This window comes from Canis lupus, chromosome 19 (assembly GCF_003254725.2).
Source record: "Canis lupus dingo isolate Sandy chromosome 19, ASM325472v2, whole genome shotgun sequence".
Classification (NCBI taxonomy): domain Eukaryota; kingdom Metazoa; phylum Chordata; class Mammalia; order Carnivora; family Canidae; genus Canis; species Canis lupus.
The window spans coordinates 40,124,682-40,139,957 of NC_064261.1; the positions used below are offsets into that span (position 1 = coordinate 40,124,682).

At 38.6% G+C, this 15,276-nt stretch overlaps 1 long non-coding RNA gene across 2 annotated transcripts in view; it reads left to right on the top strand.

The window, feature by feature from the left end:
- LOC125753060 (uncharacterized) overlaps window positions 1–15,276 on the top strand; it is a 144,417-nt gene that overhangs the window by 107,767 nt on the left and 21,374 nt on the right. Inside the window, exon 6 of one of the 2 annotated variants that reach the window (XR_007403971.1) lies at window positions 2,522–2,607. This is a non-coding gene — a long non-coding RNA (uncharacterized LOC125753060). Of the gene's footprint in view, window positions 1–2,521; window positions 3,436–15,276 lie in introns of those variants that run through there. The other variant, XR_007403970.1, reaches the window with a different exon arrangement.

Here is a 15,276-nt window from a genome sequence, read left to right on the forward strand (position 1 = left end):
TTCCCAAAGATCCACAGCATATCTTGGCTGAATGGGGATTTGAACGCAATTGAGGCTTTCCCCTCTAGATGCACCTCTTCTCTCACCACCCCTTCCTTCTTCTCTGACCCATCTTGCATCTCCATTTTCCTTTCCTCTCCTACCAACACTCCTCAGGTTGGGGCCTCGGTGTCTCATGCCTGGGCTATCGCAGGAGGAATGTTCTAGACTCCCTTGCCTCAGATATAAGCTGGACGTCCCTGCTGTACTGATTTCCCTACAGTTGCTGTCATTCCACATTCCCACTTCAAAATCATCAGTGATTTATCATCATCTGTGGCAGCAGTCACAGAGTCTGACAGGTAATATAAATGTGTAAAGTTCTGTTGCATGTAAGACCCTGGGCTCTAAGCTGCTTGTGTTGGGACCAAATGCCTTCTAAAACGCCAGGCAATTTAAGTAAAAAGCCTTCAGTGTTTACCAGTTTGTAATCAATGGCCTTTAAGACAATATCTACATTTTTAAATCTTAGCCTTATGATCATCTTAAATTGAATTCCAAGCTAATTTATCCCTGTTGTCCCTAGTTACCAGCCTTCTGAAGCCGCTCATTCAGAGCTACACAGGTCTAATCACTTCACTGTCCCCAAATGATCTTAATCCCTGTGCTTTTCCTCAAGGCTGTGTCCCAAGAATTTTGGCCATTTGTTCTAACCTATTAACTCAGTGACCTCCACCCAGCTCCAGTCTGTTTTCCCTGACAATCCCTATGCATTCCTGGGATTGTATAGTAGAGACTTTCTGAGTTGAGAGTAGCCTCAAGACCCTTCAGGCCAGCCTCCTAGATCACCCTTGCCAGGCATTTGCCACTCTTTGGCCTGGACTCTGATGGTGACAAATAGCTCACTAGTGCCCAAGATGGCTCATGTCACCAGCGGGCAATGTTGCCTGTTCAGAGTTTTGTTGTAGGTTGAGCCACATTTTATCATGCTAACTTCTGCCTTTTGAAGTCAGACAGTACAGGCCTGCTTTTTCCTTTTAAATATTTGAAAACAGTGGTCATGTCTTCTTCTTCTCAGAATGCCCTCTCTCACTTCCTCTCAAATCTTGCTTATGTTCTTCAAGAGATCAGATGTAGTATTTTGATTGTCCAGCCAAGTTTCAAAGCCCTATAAGGAAACAAGTGGCTTTTAGCAATAAGCAGGTGGTCAGACCAAAAGGGAAAAAAGTGGAGAGAAATATCAAGGTTACGTACAGTTAACAGTGCAGAGGCCGTCCCATTGAAGAGCCTTCCCCACAGAGTGAGTCATAATGTGTGCTTGTGGTGTGTGTATGTGAGTGTGTTGGGGGGGAGAGAGGTACTTGGGTGGAGTGAAATTGGGGAGGTATGAGTGTGCATGTGAGTGCATATTTATGGGGAGCTGGTTTTGAGGGTGGACTCAGGGACTTGAGACTGAATGGAGATTTTTCTGAGACATCTGCCTGAAAGAACCTGAAAAATCTGTTTTGCTGATAGCATATTTAATCTAAATTTGTCAATTAGGCAGTGGCTACAGGGCTACAGTAGATTTTGATATATGTACCTTTCCCTCTGCGCTCAAAATCTGTGATACTTTCTTGACAATTGACCTCATTCTTTCTTGTGACATTCTGAGCTGTTGTGTCATTGTTGGCCATATGACTGAAATTCCTATAGGTATCTCTTTTGCATAGGTAGAAGGTAAACTCAGAGGGAGGGTTTGTTGTCCTGAGTCTGATGACTCTCATAACTTCTGGCAGAGTAGGGAACAGAACACAGGTGCTTACAAGCATTTATTGTCAGACCCTCAAGGAACAGAAAGAACCATAAATACAATGGAACAGTTGCCCAGTGGGCTCTTTAGGCTTGAGCAGGCTATTACCAGTATCACTGCATCTCAGGGTTTTAAAAGCTATCTCTTTGAAAAGTCTTCCATTTAGCTGAGAAATGTTTCCTGTGGCTTCTACCAATTAGTCTACACAGAGTAAAGATTTCTATTCCTTAGAGGAGCCCTTAGAATAGATAGCCATTATGTCTCTTCTCATATATGTAGTGTGGGTGTATATGTGTGTGTCTGGGCATGTGTGTGAATGAATGTGTTTGTGTGAGTGAATGTGTGTGTATGGTGTGTGGTGTGAGGGGAACATCATCTTACCTGTAACAAACCTTTGTAATAATGGGCTATGCCAATCAAGGGGTGTACAAGTAATGAAAATTTGTATATTATAAAAGTAAATTTAATATATAATTCATATATTTGAAAGGAGTGTGAAAAAGCAGATTTGATTTTGTCTTTAGCTAGGGTGGGGTTTGGTCGTGATTTTTCCTTGTATTTCCTCTTTTCCATATCTACTGGTATAAATTAAAATTATGGGCCTTTAAATAAAACATTTAAAAATCACAAGAATAACTTCTCTGTTATCCAGAGTTGATGACAAAAAAATGCATTCTTTGGAGACTTCATCCCAGGAAGGAGCAAGTCAGGCATTAATTTCCATTTCCTGTCTCTTGTTCTCACCTTCAGGAAGTTCCCAGCACAATCCAGAGCCCTGTGTGGACCCTGATCTCCATAAGGACTGTTTATTGCCGGGACCCTGCTGCACTAGAAAGGTTATTCAGAATTACATTCAGCTCTCCAAAAGAAGAGCAGAGTCTGTACATTTAAGCTTTGATTTTTCCATCAGGTGTGAGCCAGGGCAAGAAAGGATGTAAATTAAAAAGGACCTGTAACTTGCTCACCAGTGCATTCTCTGTGCATTGGACGTTAATTGAAAAGAGTGGGGTTTCTTTTTTTTCTGAATACTTTTCTATGCTTTCTAAATTTTCTTTAGTGAGCATATATTAATTCATCCATTTATTCATTAATTTACTCCTTTACCAAGCAGGTACTAAAGTAGTTAGAGTGTGCTTGACATTTGCTGGGTATTGAGTAAACAGTAGTGAAACGGAGTCCTTGCCCTCGAAGAACTTATATCTGGTAGAGCTGTTCATCTTAGTTAGCAATGACTCTGAGGCAAGTATGGTACCAAGCATTTCACTTACAGTATCTCATTCAATTCTCATAATAATTCCTTCCATAGCATAGGAATAATTATCTTCATCTAATAGATGAAGACTGAAGCTTAAACATAGAGCATGGCCACAGCCCATCCATAATGGGTATTTTGAATGAGTGACGAATGGTTGCTATCGGAAGCCACTAAAACCCTGGGGTCATTTGTTTTGCAGCATGACCATCTGACAGGCACAGAATCCTTAAACCATGATACCAGAGTGCCTTCTTTTTATATCATTTCTATAATTAGAAATGAAAACCGTAGGAATTGGAGAAAGCATTATCTGGTCAGGATTTTTCAGTGTAAAGTGTTTTTCTGAATCTCAAAGATTTTTTCCATGTGCTGTATCTGCTACCACTCCTTCACTATTACAGTGTTCCTTATCCAGAAAAGTTGACCAGTCATCCAGAGAGGTAGCACCATCCTCTACTTTGCTGTCTTGATGCCCTTGCTGATACCTCTTCCTGAATGTTTTGTAGTTGAATTCAATTCCATAAGCGTCTTTGGAATGTCTGATATCCTGCTCCTTCAAAGTCCCAAACTCCTACCTCCTTCATGAAGCCATCCCTGTTGCCCCTAGACCCATGTGATCTCTCTTGCTCTCCCCTAGACTTTAATACCATTATTTGTCACACATTACATGTTACCCAGAACATTTACTGTCATTTTTAATTGAAATAAAATCCACATAAGATAAAATCTACCATTGTAACCATTGTAAAGCCATTGGTTATCATTGTAGCTTCTATGAAGTATATAAAGTGGATGTTGTGGCAATTCAGTGATTTTTAGTATATGCACTATGTTGTACAACCATCACCACCATCTACTTCTAGAACATTTCATCACTCCCAAATAAACCTCATACCCACTAAATAATCACTCCCCTCTCCCCCTTCCCCTGGCCCTTGGCAGATGCTATCTACCTTTTATTCCTTATGGATTTGCCTATTCTGGGTATTTCACATTAAAGAAATCACACAATAGATAGCCTTTCATGCACACCTTCTTTCATTTAGCATAATGTTTTCAAGGTTCTTGCATGTTGTAGCATGTGTCAGTACCTCACTCCTATGACTGAATATTCCATTATAGACATATGATATCTATATAAGGATTTTTGTTTATTCATTTATTTGTTGATGTTGTTTCCACTTTTTGACTATTATGAATGGTGTTGCTATGAACAATGGTACACAAGTTTTTGTGTGGACATATGTTTTTATTTCTTTTGAACGTATACCTAGGAGTGAATTTGCAGGGTCATATGGTGACCCTTTGACTTTAAGTCTCTGTTTTTAATCTAAGAGATTGTGAACTCCTGGGAGCAAGAGTTTTCTAACTTTTTCTGTCTGTGCTGCTGTAGTACATTCATTCCTTTGGCAAATGTGTGTATGCTGTGTTGAGTGCTTACCTGGTCCTCCCTAAACATTACAGCCGGTTGATTATCATAGAGTCCTGGCTGGTGATCCGAGAGGTCAGATCTTTCCATCCAGTAGAATTCTATATCTAAGTAATCTGGTCTCTGTGTAAATATTCATCCTCAAATCATGTAGTTCAGCTCCCTAAAAATAATTTGTTGCATTTTGTGATTACAGAAATAGTATATTCGGGATCCCTGGGTGGCGCAGTGGTTTGGCGCCTGCCTTTGGCCCAGGGCGCGATCCTGGAGACCCGGGATCGAATCCCACGTCGGGCTCCCGGTGCATGGAGCCTGCTTCTCCCTCTGCCTGTGTCTCTGCCTCATTCTCTCTCTCTCTCTCTGTGACTATCACAAATAAATAAAAATTAAAAAAAAAAAAGAAATAGTATATTCTTACTGCAGAAAACTTGAAAGTATAAGAACATATAAAAAAAAAACCAAAAATTATCCATAATTCTATAACCCAGCAATAAACACTGCTAGCATATCACTAAATTCCCTTCCAGATATTTTTCATTCTGATAGATGTATTTCTTGTAATTGGCATCAAGAGGCATTATCAGATACCTCTTGTGCACTGTTTCAGATCTCTGTATTATCATCAGCCATGGTTACGCAGGCTTCAACCAGTTTATCGCAGGTGTAAACTGACTTTGTCTCACTTTAGGAAAATACAACGTGCCTCTTGCTTCTCTGATACAGTGGTGTCAGTGTGACACATCTAAGAGAGCAGTTCAATATGGGCGACCCAAACCTTTGACTAAAGGGACATGCCATTGCAATACTTCATCTTTATAGTCTCTCTCCCTCCTCTTCTCTTCACTCCTCCTACTCCTCTACTCTTGCTCCCTGGGATCATATTCCTCAATAAACCACCCACGCATCAAACTTTGCTGTAGATGTTTCTTTTGGGAGAATATAGGCTAAGGTACTATATATGCAATTTTCAACATTTCATTTAAAGATTTTGCTGAATTTAGTTGATATATATATCTATATATATATACATACACATATACATATTAACTTATATTTATATTGATTATAATTTATATTTCTATATATGCATATTAATTAATACATCTATGTAAATATAAATGACATATATTGGACTTCATCCCTACTCTCTTCTATGATCTCCCTCTATCAGAGGGGCTGGAAGCCTAGCACAGCATGTCCCAGAATGCTTTGCCAGCTGGGTTCTAATTTAGACTCTGTCAGTGAGAGGCCTCATTCAGGATTGGAAAGCAGAGAGAAGCAGAAGGTAGTATTGCTCCTCTAGCACTGATGAGCGAGTGTATGTAGGTGAATGTGAAGTTTTGCAGCATATGGTGAATGTGAAATTTTGAAGCAGCTTCTGTAAAGTCACATGCAGTTGTAGGAAATAATGCAGAGAAATCTTGTATACATTTTATCATTTCTTCCACTGGTACCACTTTGCAAGATGGTAGTATAATAGCACAACTAAGATGTTGACATTGATAGAATCCACTTATATTATTCAGTTGCCCATTTTTACTTATACTAATGTGTGTGTGTATTTAGTTCTATATGCTTTAACATTTAAAGCGTATAATTCAGTGATGAAACCTTCACTACTGTCTAATTCTAGAACATTTTTATCAACCCAGAAGGAAATTCTGTACTTGTTAGTGTTCATTCCCCATCCCTCCCTCCAGCTCTACGTAACCACTAATCTACTTTCTCTATGGATTTGTCTATTCTGCACATTTCATATCAGTGGAATCATATAACATGTGGTCTTTTGTGACTGGTTTATTTCACTTAGCATAAATAACACCTCTAAGATTCACTCACATTGTAGCATGTATCAGTACTTTATTCCTTTTAATTTCAGAGTAATATTCTGTTGTATGGATGTACCACATTATTTTATCCAGATCTAGGGAGTACCAGGTAAGCACTCAACACAGCATACATACATTTGCCAAAGGAATGAATGTACTTATTTATTTTATTTATTCTATCAGATGATAGAATTTGGGTAGTTTACACATTTGGACTATTATGATTAGTGCTGCTATGAAAATTGATGTGCAAATTTTTGTACGTACATATGTTTTCACTTCTCTTTTGTATATACCCCAGGACTGGAATTGCTAAGTCACATAGTAACTCTATTTTTAACATTTTGAACTTTCAAAATATTTTCCAATTTTATCACATATGTAGGTTCTTGTATCCACAACTGTAATCAAGATACCGAACAGTTCCATGACCACAAGGATCCATTATTAAACCCCTTTATAACCATATCCACCTCCCTTCTTTGCTGCCACCCCTGGCAATCACTAATTTGTTCTCCATTTTGTCATTTCAAAAATGTTATACAAAATAGAATCCTACACTCAGTAACCTTTTGAGACTGATGTTTTTCACTCAGCATAATTCTTTGACAATTTATTCAAGTGATTGTGTATATCAGTAGTTCATTTCTTTTTATTGCTGGGCAGTGTCCTATGGTCTCAACATACTGCAGTTTATGTAAATATTCACCCATCGATGGACATCTGGGTTGTTTCCAGTTTGGGCCATTATGAACATTGCTGCTGTAAACATACATATATCGGTTTTTGTGTGAATGTAGGCCTTCATCTCTCTGGAATAAATGCCCAAGTGTGGTTTTGGGTTGTATGGTCAATGACTGATTAGTTTAATAAGAAATTGCCAAGTTGTTTTCCAAAGTGGCTGTACCATTTTATATTCTCATTGATCATGTATGAGTATTCTAGTTACTCTACATCTTCACTAGCATTTTGTATTGCCACTCTTTTGTTTATTGTGTCTTAATTTAATCTACATTTACTTATCCTTCTCTATGCAAAATTTCAAAAATTAATATTGTTTTTAAAAGCCATATTTTCATTTATGATAGTGGTTTTTATGTTATAGTTAGGGATGTGGTTTTCACTCTGATACTATGAAAGCTGTTTCTTTATTTTCTTCTGGTATTTTTATAGAGAGGCAATATAGGATAGAGTACTTAAGGATGGTTGGAATGCTCTCTGTAATGAGATTTGCTCTGTTTCAGTCATGGCTCCACCACTTGTTACAATGCCCACTTCGGTTGACATGCTTCTCTAAATTTTTCTTAAATAATATCTCTTGTCCTTCAACTGTTACTTAGGTGATGTTTTTTCATGCTGTTTTCATCCTGGTTGATCTCTATTGGAAGTTCTCCAATTTGACAATGTCTGCCTCAAGATGACATAACCAGACCTGAGCACTCCATTCCAGATGAGTTTTGACAGTGCAGGGAAAGTGGCTCTTAACCTGAGCTATTCTGCACACTATCAGTGTTAACCAAGATTGCAATGACTTTTGAAGGCAACTGTGTTAACCCTGTGGCCATCATTAAACTTATAAAAGCAAAACCCCATCATTTTTTACATGAACTACTATTAAATCGAGCTCTTCCATCCTACATTTCTGCATGCAATTTAATGATCATTATCTGCTCCTGGAGTAGTTCCCTTGATTAATGTATAGGTGCCCTATTTATTCATATGAATGTTTTTCACCTTAAAATCTATTTCATCTTGTAAAAATATTACTGTATTAGAAATTTTCTGCCAAGATTTTCCCTGCATTTCTTGCCTTTACATTATTTTTTTTTATTTCCAGCATTATTTTGTTTTAGAATGATATACACTTGTGTATAGTGTATATCTGGGTTTTTAAAAAAACCTATTTAATACTCTGAATTTTAACAGCTGAGCTTATTCACTTACGTTTGTTGAAAAAAACTGATACAATTGGACTCATTTATGCCATAATTTTGTACTTTTATTTTATCATTCCATCCTTTCCCCTTTCCTGTTCTCTGCTTGATTTTTAAAGTTCCCATTTTTTCCTCCTGATTGTAGTTATAGATTATATTTCTAGTTTCTAAGTGCTTGTTATTAACAATTTTAAAATTCTTTCCAAATTTTTTAAAGCCTAAAATTATTTAATATCCTTATCCTGTGTTTCTTCTGTACTTTTTTTTAACAGAGCAGAGTTTTATATTTTTTAATTAAAATTAATCTTGTTAATTTCAATTCATCCCACCAATCCATTGAAGGATCTAGAGGTCCCCATTCCACTCCTCCAAGTTCTCATTTTGTTTTGTGTCATCTTCAATTTAATATACATGCATTTATCCAAGTCATTAAAAAGAAAGATAAAACAAACAGCACTCAGCTCAGGGTCCTATATTTTCCTTTTAGGAGTTCTGTGCCTTAGGGAGTCAAACATAAAACCTTCTCTCCTAAACCATGAGCTGTGTCTGACTACGACGAGCTTTCTCTTCCTTGATTATTACAAAACAATTTCAATGCTTTTCTCCCAAAGTTCCATGGGAGCTGTCACTTCCACTCTGTCACTCAAGGCTGACTGTTGATTAAAATTAATTGAGGAAAACTGCTCTTCTCATTGCTTCCTCACCTTCTGAGTGATGAAATTGTCAATGATGCAAGGCAGGAGCACATCAGATTCTCAGCCTTTAGTTGAATGAGACTGCTGGCTGATGTCTAGGTAAGAGTTATGTAGTTGTGATGGGGTGAAGGTAGGGAGAAATAAGTGGATACAAAGAAGACATCATGCTTTCCATCTCAGTGGGGTAGAATCATGACTCCTGGGAGGCAGGAAACCCGTGTTCTAACTCTGCTCTGCTGTTGACAGTATCCAACGTCAGGAATGGGAAATTCTGTACATTTACATAAACACATATGCTAGACATGAGTTAGTTACTTGGAGATTTCCCACCAGTTTCTCTCACTCACTTCTCATCTCTTGCAATCTTTTTTGCCTTCACTTTTCTGTTGGAATTGTTTTCTCCTCCTTGACCAAACCCCAGAGCCTGTCTTTGTTTTTGTTTTTTTTTTTTTTTTTTTTTGTCTTAATTCTAGGAACTCTCTTTTGTATTCAGCACTGCAGGCCCTCTGCTTTCTTCATAAATTTCTTTTTTTTATTCCTTTGTCACTGCATTGTCCTGATGTCTTCCTGCCTCTTTCCCTTGCTTTTGTCTCCTGTTTCCTCCCTGTGTTACTTAAATGCAGGCTTCTACCCCAGGCACAGCCCCAGCTGCCTGATAGGTATCTTCCTTTTGCTCTTTATTTTTATTTTTTTTTAATTTTTTTTAAATTTATTTATGATAGTCACACAGAGAGAGAGAGAGAGAGAGAGAGAGAGAGGCAGAGACACAGGCAGAGGGAGAAGCAGGCTCCATGCACCGGGAGCCCGATGTGGGATTCGATCCTGGGTCTCCAGGATCGCGCCCTGGGCCAAAGGCAGGCGCCAAACCGCTGCGCCACCCAGGGATCCCCCTTTTGCTCTTTAAATGTCCATGTGCCCCATGTGGAATTTGTCACATTATACCTAAAAGGAATTTTTCCTTGATTTCACTATTTTTGTAAATAGTACCATCATTTCCTCAGTGACACTGACTCAGGATCCTGAGTCCTGGTGTTGGGTGCTGAGCTGTCTCTACTATTAATGAATTAAGTAAATACTATTGAGTGCCCATTGATAGTGCTAGGTCATAAGCTTTTTGCACTGAAGAGCTTAGGTCTGGAGAATTTCAATGAGAACACCATATAGCCAGAGATGTTGTCAACAGGTTCATATTCTCTCATCAGCCCCGTGACAAGAGGGCAGGGAAGATGACATATATCCATGGAGAACCTGACAGGTCCCATTTCCTGCACTAGGCTCTTCATATAGGCCATCTCAGTTGAAGTTTATGACCCTTTGAGGTAGATTTATAGCTGAGGAAAGGTAAGTTCATTGGGGTCAAGGTTATAAGATTACTAAGTGCTGGGACCAGGTTTTAAATTTGGATCTGTTACCTTTTCAGGATAGCACTTTGCTCCCTGGATTGTCACAAAGGAAGTGACAAGTGTGTCATTTGTTTATAGATTAACATTTCTCGGTAGTTCATATGTGGAAAAGAATTCCTAGCATACAGAATAGGATGTAAAAAGGTACAGATGTATGAGAGAGTGTGCATTAGAGTTTGAAGTAGAAATAAGGGACATTGGAGGATGTGGAGGTTTGGAGAAAAAAAAGATGCATTAGGTTTAAGGCATGTTCAGTTTGGGGCATTTATAGGCTGTCCACATTGGCAGGTCAGTGAATAATTGGAAAGATGAGTTTGGAGTTTAGAAAAGAGTTAGAGAATGAGAAGTTTACATTTATGTCATCAGCACAAGGAAGGAATTGGAGCTGTGGAGATAGGAACATAATCTAGGTAGGATGTGTAGGGCCAAAATACAAAAGATGTGAGCAAGGAGCTATGGAGAACCAGAGGATTGAGAGGGAGCTGTCAGAGAGGTAGAGGAGCAGCAGGAGGGAGATGATGAAAACCAGAGAAAAGTTTCAAGAAGTTCAAAGCTGACAGGATTTGCAAAGGGATAATTTGGAATCAGAACTAAAAAGGCCAGTTGAATCTGGCACCCAGGAGGTCACTGGAGAAATTGGTGTGAATAGTTTAAATTCAAGGTGGGAAACGGAATGTAAATTTCAAGGAATTGGGACATGAGCCAGGAATGAAGAGTGGGGGATAAAGAATATATGGCAGTGGGCCACTCTTTTAAGATCAGGATGTCTGAATTCTCTCTATGTAGTGTCTCATCCCATCTTCAAGGCCCAGCTCAAATGCAGACTGATCTATTAAATTTCCTCCTATACCCCTTTCCCTGTCTGTGTTTCCAGGTCATTCTTCCCTTCCATTGTAACCCTGACCACAATCTGGTCGGTGTTTGTTATTTGAGTACAGCTTCTGGGGCTAGATTGCAAACTCCTTGAGATGTGAGATCCTTACCTGGTGTCACCTGTAACACCCAGCCTTGAACACAGTGCTCACAATGTCCCTTGTACACAGTAGGCATCATGAAATATTTGTTGGATTGAGTGACTTAGAAACTAGCATCAGAGAAAGCAGTGTAGATTCTTGTAATAATTCTGGTGAAATTTATCCACCCTACCTTCCTTCCATTTTCCTTTCCTTTTCTTTCTTTCTTTCCTTTTTTTTTTTTTTTTTTTTTTTTCCAGAGAAGCAGAGTATATGCTGTTAGACTGAAATGTAGGTAAGTTTTCTGACGGGAATATCTTCCAGGTGAATGGGGTCTGTGATCTCAAGGGAGATAGCTCAATCAGTGATTCTTTTAGTACTTTAAATATTTTGTCTACATAAAACCACACAATTAGCATAAAGTTTTGTTGACTTGATCTTTGGTTAAAATTTTTAAAGCTTTTAAACATTTTATCTAGTATTTGACTTTGTTTAGAAATGAACTTACAGGGGTTCTGATCTTTCTCAATGTTCTGGATAGATTTGGGGCCATGAAATGGAGAAGGAAAGATGCTAACCAAAAAGAAGGGGAACATTGCTTTATAGCGTTCTGGAAAGAGCACTGGACTTAGAGAGTCAGGATATCTGATTTCTGCTCCTAATTAGCATTGCTACCCTTCTCAACTGCCCCCTGTGTTTTGGTCTCTGCATCTATAAAATAAGGTGGTTAGACAAGATGTCTCTAAGATCACCTTCCTATTTTAACATTTTATGAATCTATGAAAACCATTTCTACAGTAAAACATTTCTACTCTCATGCTTTCTACTTTCCAATATCTATTTGGCAGTGAGCACAGAATTATTGAAGGAGGGAAGCTCAAAACTGGCTCCTTTCCTCCCTCCCCTCCATCTTTAGTCCTGCCTGCTGTTATTATAAAGAACTAAATGCAACTTGATGGCCCCGGTTTGATTATTGAACTGTAAGCTCTGAAGGGAAAAGGACCATGTCTAATCTCCTCTGTGGATCACCTCAGAACTGTGGTTCCGGATCCTATGTGCACTACTCTGCCTGTTTGCTTAACTGACCGTCTCATTGCTTGATTGTGTTGAATCTGTGTGGTGACCTGTTGAAGGTGAATTGCTCAGCTTGGCAGGTAATTCATAATTCCTATTTGTTGCTATTGATTTTAATTATGTACTGTATTTCTATAAATATTCTATATAGACCCAGAAACTTACAAAAGCACTGTGTGTGTGTGAGTGTGTCTGTGTGTATAAGTGATTGGAGATATATATATATATGATTGAAAATGAAAACCAGCAAAACAGAAGAAAATCTCTAGCAGTGGCTTCTTTGTTAACATTTTTTATTGCAATTTAGGTGGCAACTCCTAAGGCTTCTGACTTCCTGGGTTCTGAGCAGTTCCTCAATTGGGTTCTAGGAGTAAGGTGGAGGGTGGTGGATGGCAAGAGCTTTCTTATCAAACATGACATGACTGGTAGGTATTTTAATGTAAAGATTGGTTAAAAATGTGAATCTGAAAAGCATACACAACTCAAACATTTTATGTTCACCTAAAACCTGTGAATGTATATCCCTTTCCCTTTCTCAATCTTTTGATGTAGAAGCTGAGGCTTTAACTCTTTTTTTTTTTTTTTAAGATTTTATTTATTTATTCATGAGAGAGAGAGAGAGAGAGAGAGGCAGAGACACAGGTAGAGGGAGAAGGAGGCTCCTTGCAAGGAGCCCGATGCAGGACTTGATCCCAGATCCTGGGATCACTCCCTGGGCCAAAGGCAGACACCCAACTGTTGAGCCACCCAGGCGTCCTTGAGGCTTTAACTATTGCATACACATTACCAACCTTTCTTTCTCTCTGTTCTTAAGGCAGAGAGGAAACTTAGACTCTTGTAAAGCAATCTGAGCACAGAATACTTTTAAAAAAAGGTTTTATTTATTTATTTGAAAGAGAGAGAGAGAGAGAGAGCAAGCGCACACATGAATGAGGGAGGGGGGAGGGAAAAGGAAGATTCTGCCCTGAAGGAAGATTCAGCCTATGTAGGGCTGATCTCACCACAGGGAGATCAAGACCTGAGCCAAAACCAAGAGTCAGATGCTTAACCAATTGAGCCACCCAGCCACTCCTGAGCACAGAATACTTCTAGATATTTACAGTAATTTTCCCAGTCTTATAAAATTTCTTCACTCTCACCTAATTAAACACAACTTTGGAAACTTTCTACAGTACTCAATCTAATTTTCATAGAATTAGCTCGCTTTTTTATTCACATTTCATCACTTTATATAATATTTACTTGTACTATATAATTTAAATATCATATAAAATCATTAATAGGCTCAAGAACAATTTGAGCATGCTTTTGGCAGAAATGGATGGTAAACCGGTGGGTACAAAAGCATGTGGGCTTCTACAAGTGGCCTACCAGCCACGTGTCTGGATTGGACCACAGGCACCCACCACTATGTTTTGTAGAGCAAATGCAGGGTGGCAGTTCATCTGGTGATTTGGTTAATGGAGCATGGACTGAACCTTTGAAATATCTCTTCACCCCAAAAGCCAGAAGGATTGTTGGTCTTGTTGCAAGTACTGCTCAGAATGGCCAAAGCTGATTTTGTCTGATGCTCACTCTGTTGATTGAGCACACCCATGGGTTGATTTTCTTTCTTTCATCTGTGTAGTCTGTTTATGGGCAGGTGCAACTATCTCAGTGCTTATTATGCACTGCTACTGAGGTAGTCCTGGACAAATCTTTATTATTGTCACCACTGGTAGTAAATATTTTGGTGTACTTAAAAATGAGAGGTATGTAAGATACTGAGAATGCAGAATATAAATTATGGTCCCTGCTCTTATGAAGCATGGAATCTAGTTGGAAAGGAAGGATGTTTGTACGTCCGGACATACATATATATGGAAATATAGTAGTATGGAATAATATATGCAAAATACTAAGTGAGTTGTATAGATGGTAAGGGTTATAGAAATTTGGCTGGACCAAATGTTACAGTCTTATTCATATTTTACACAAAGGCTTTAAATGATTCTTTTTAAAAATCAAAGTATAATCGACACACAATGTTATATTAGTTTCAGGTGTACAACATATTGCTTCAATAATTCTATACATTACTCAGTGCTCAACATGATAATTATAGTCACCATCAGTCACTATATAATGTTATTATAATATTATTGACAATGTTCCCTATGCTGTATTTTTTATCTCTGTGACTCACTTACTTTATAACTGGAAGTACTTCTTAATCCCCTTCATGTATTTCACCCATCTCCCATCCTCCTCCTCTCTGGCAACCACCAGTTTGTTCTCTGTATTTAAGAGTTTTGGTTTTGTTTGTTTGTTTTGTTTTTCAGATTCCATGTACAAGTGAAATCATGGTATTTGTCTTTCTCTGTCTGACTTATTTCACTTAGCATAATACCTTCGATGTCCATCCATGTTATTGTGAATGGCAAGATCTCATTTTTTTATGGCTGAGTAACATTCCAGTGTGTGTGTGTATGTGTGTGTGTGTGTGTGTGTACCCAAAACCATTCTTGTCATATTTGGACATAGGTAAGATAACTGGACTTGGACAGGGACATTCCAAGAGGGGAATTGATATGGAAATGGACACGTCATTGGAGGCAGATGAAAGTGCAATCCACTGGGTGTGCTGAGAAAAGCCCAAACCAAATGGCAGAAGTCAGTATCTTGAGCAGCTGCATACAAGAGTACTTCGGTCAGTGGTGCTGACAAACACAGCGTCATGTCATGGGGCTTCTAAGGGGCCAATATTAAGGTATTGGAGCAGGCAGTGGAGATTTTCTGAGGAGACAGGGCTCAAGCCATATTGTGTGGGTCCATGGAGGATGCAGCCAAAATGTAACCCCATTTCCTGATGAAATTGGACACTCTTGACATTAGATATTTCACCAAGGAAGGAAGCTTAATTGTTTTGGAACTAGAAAGTGGCACATACTTCA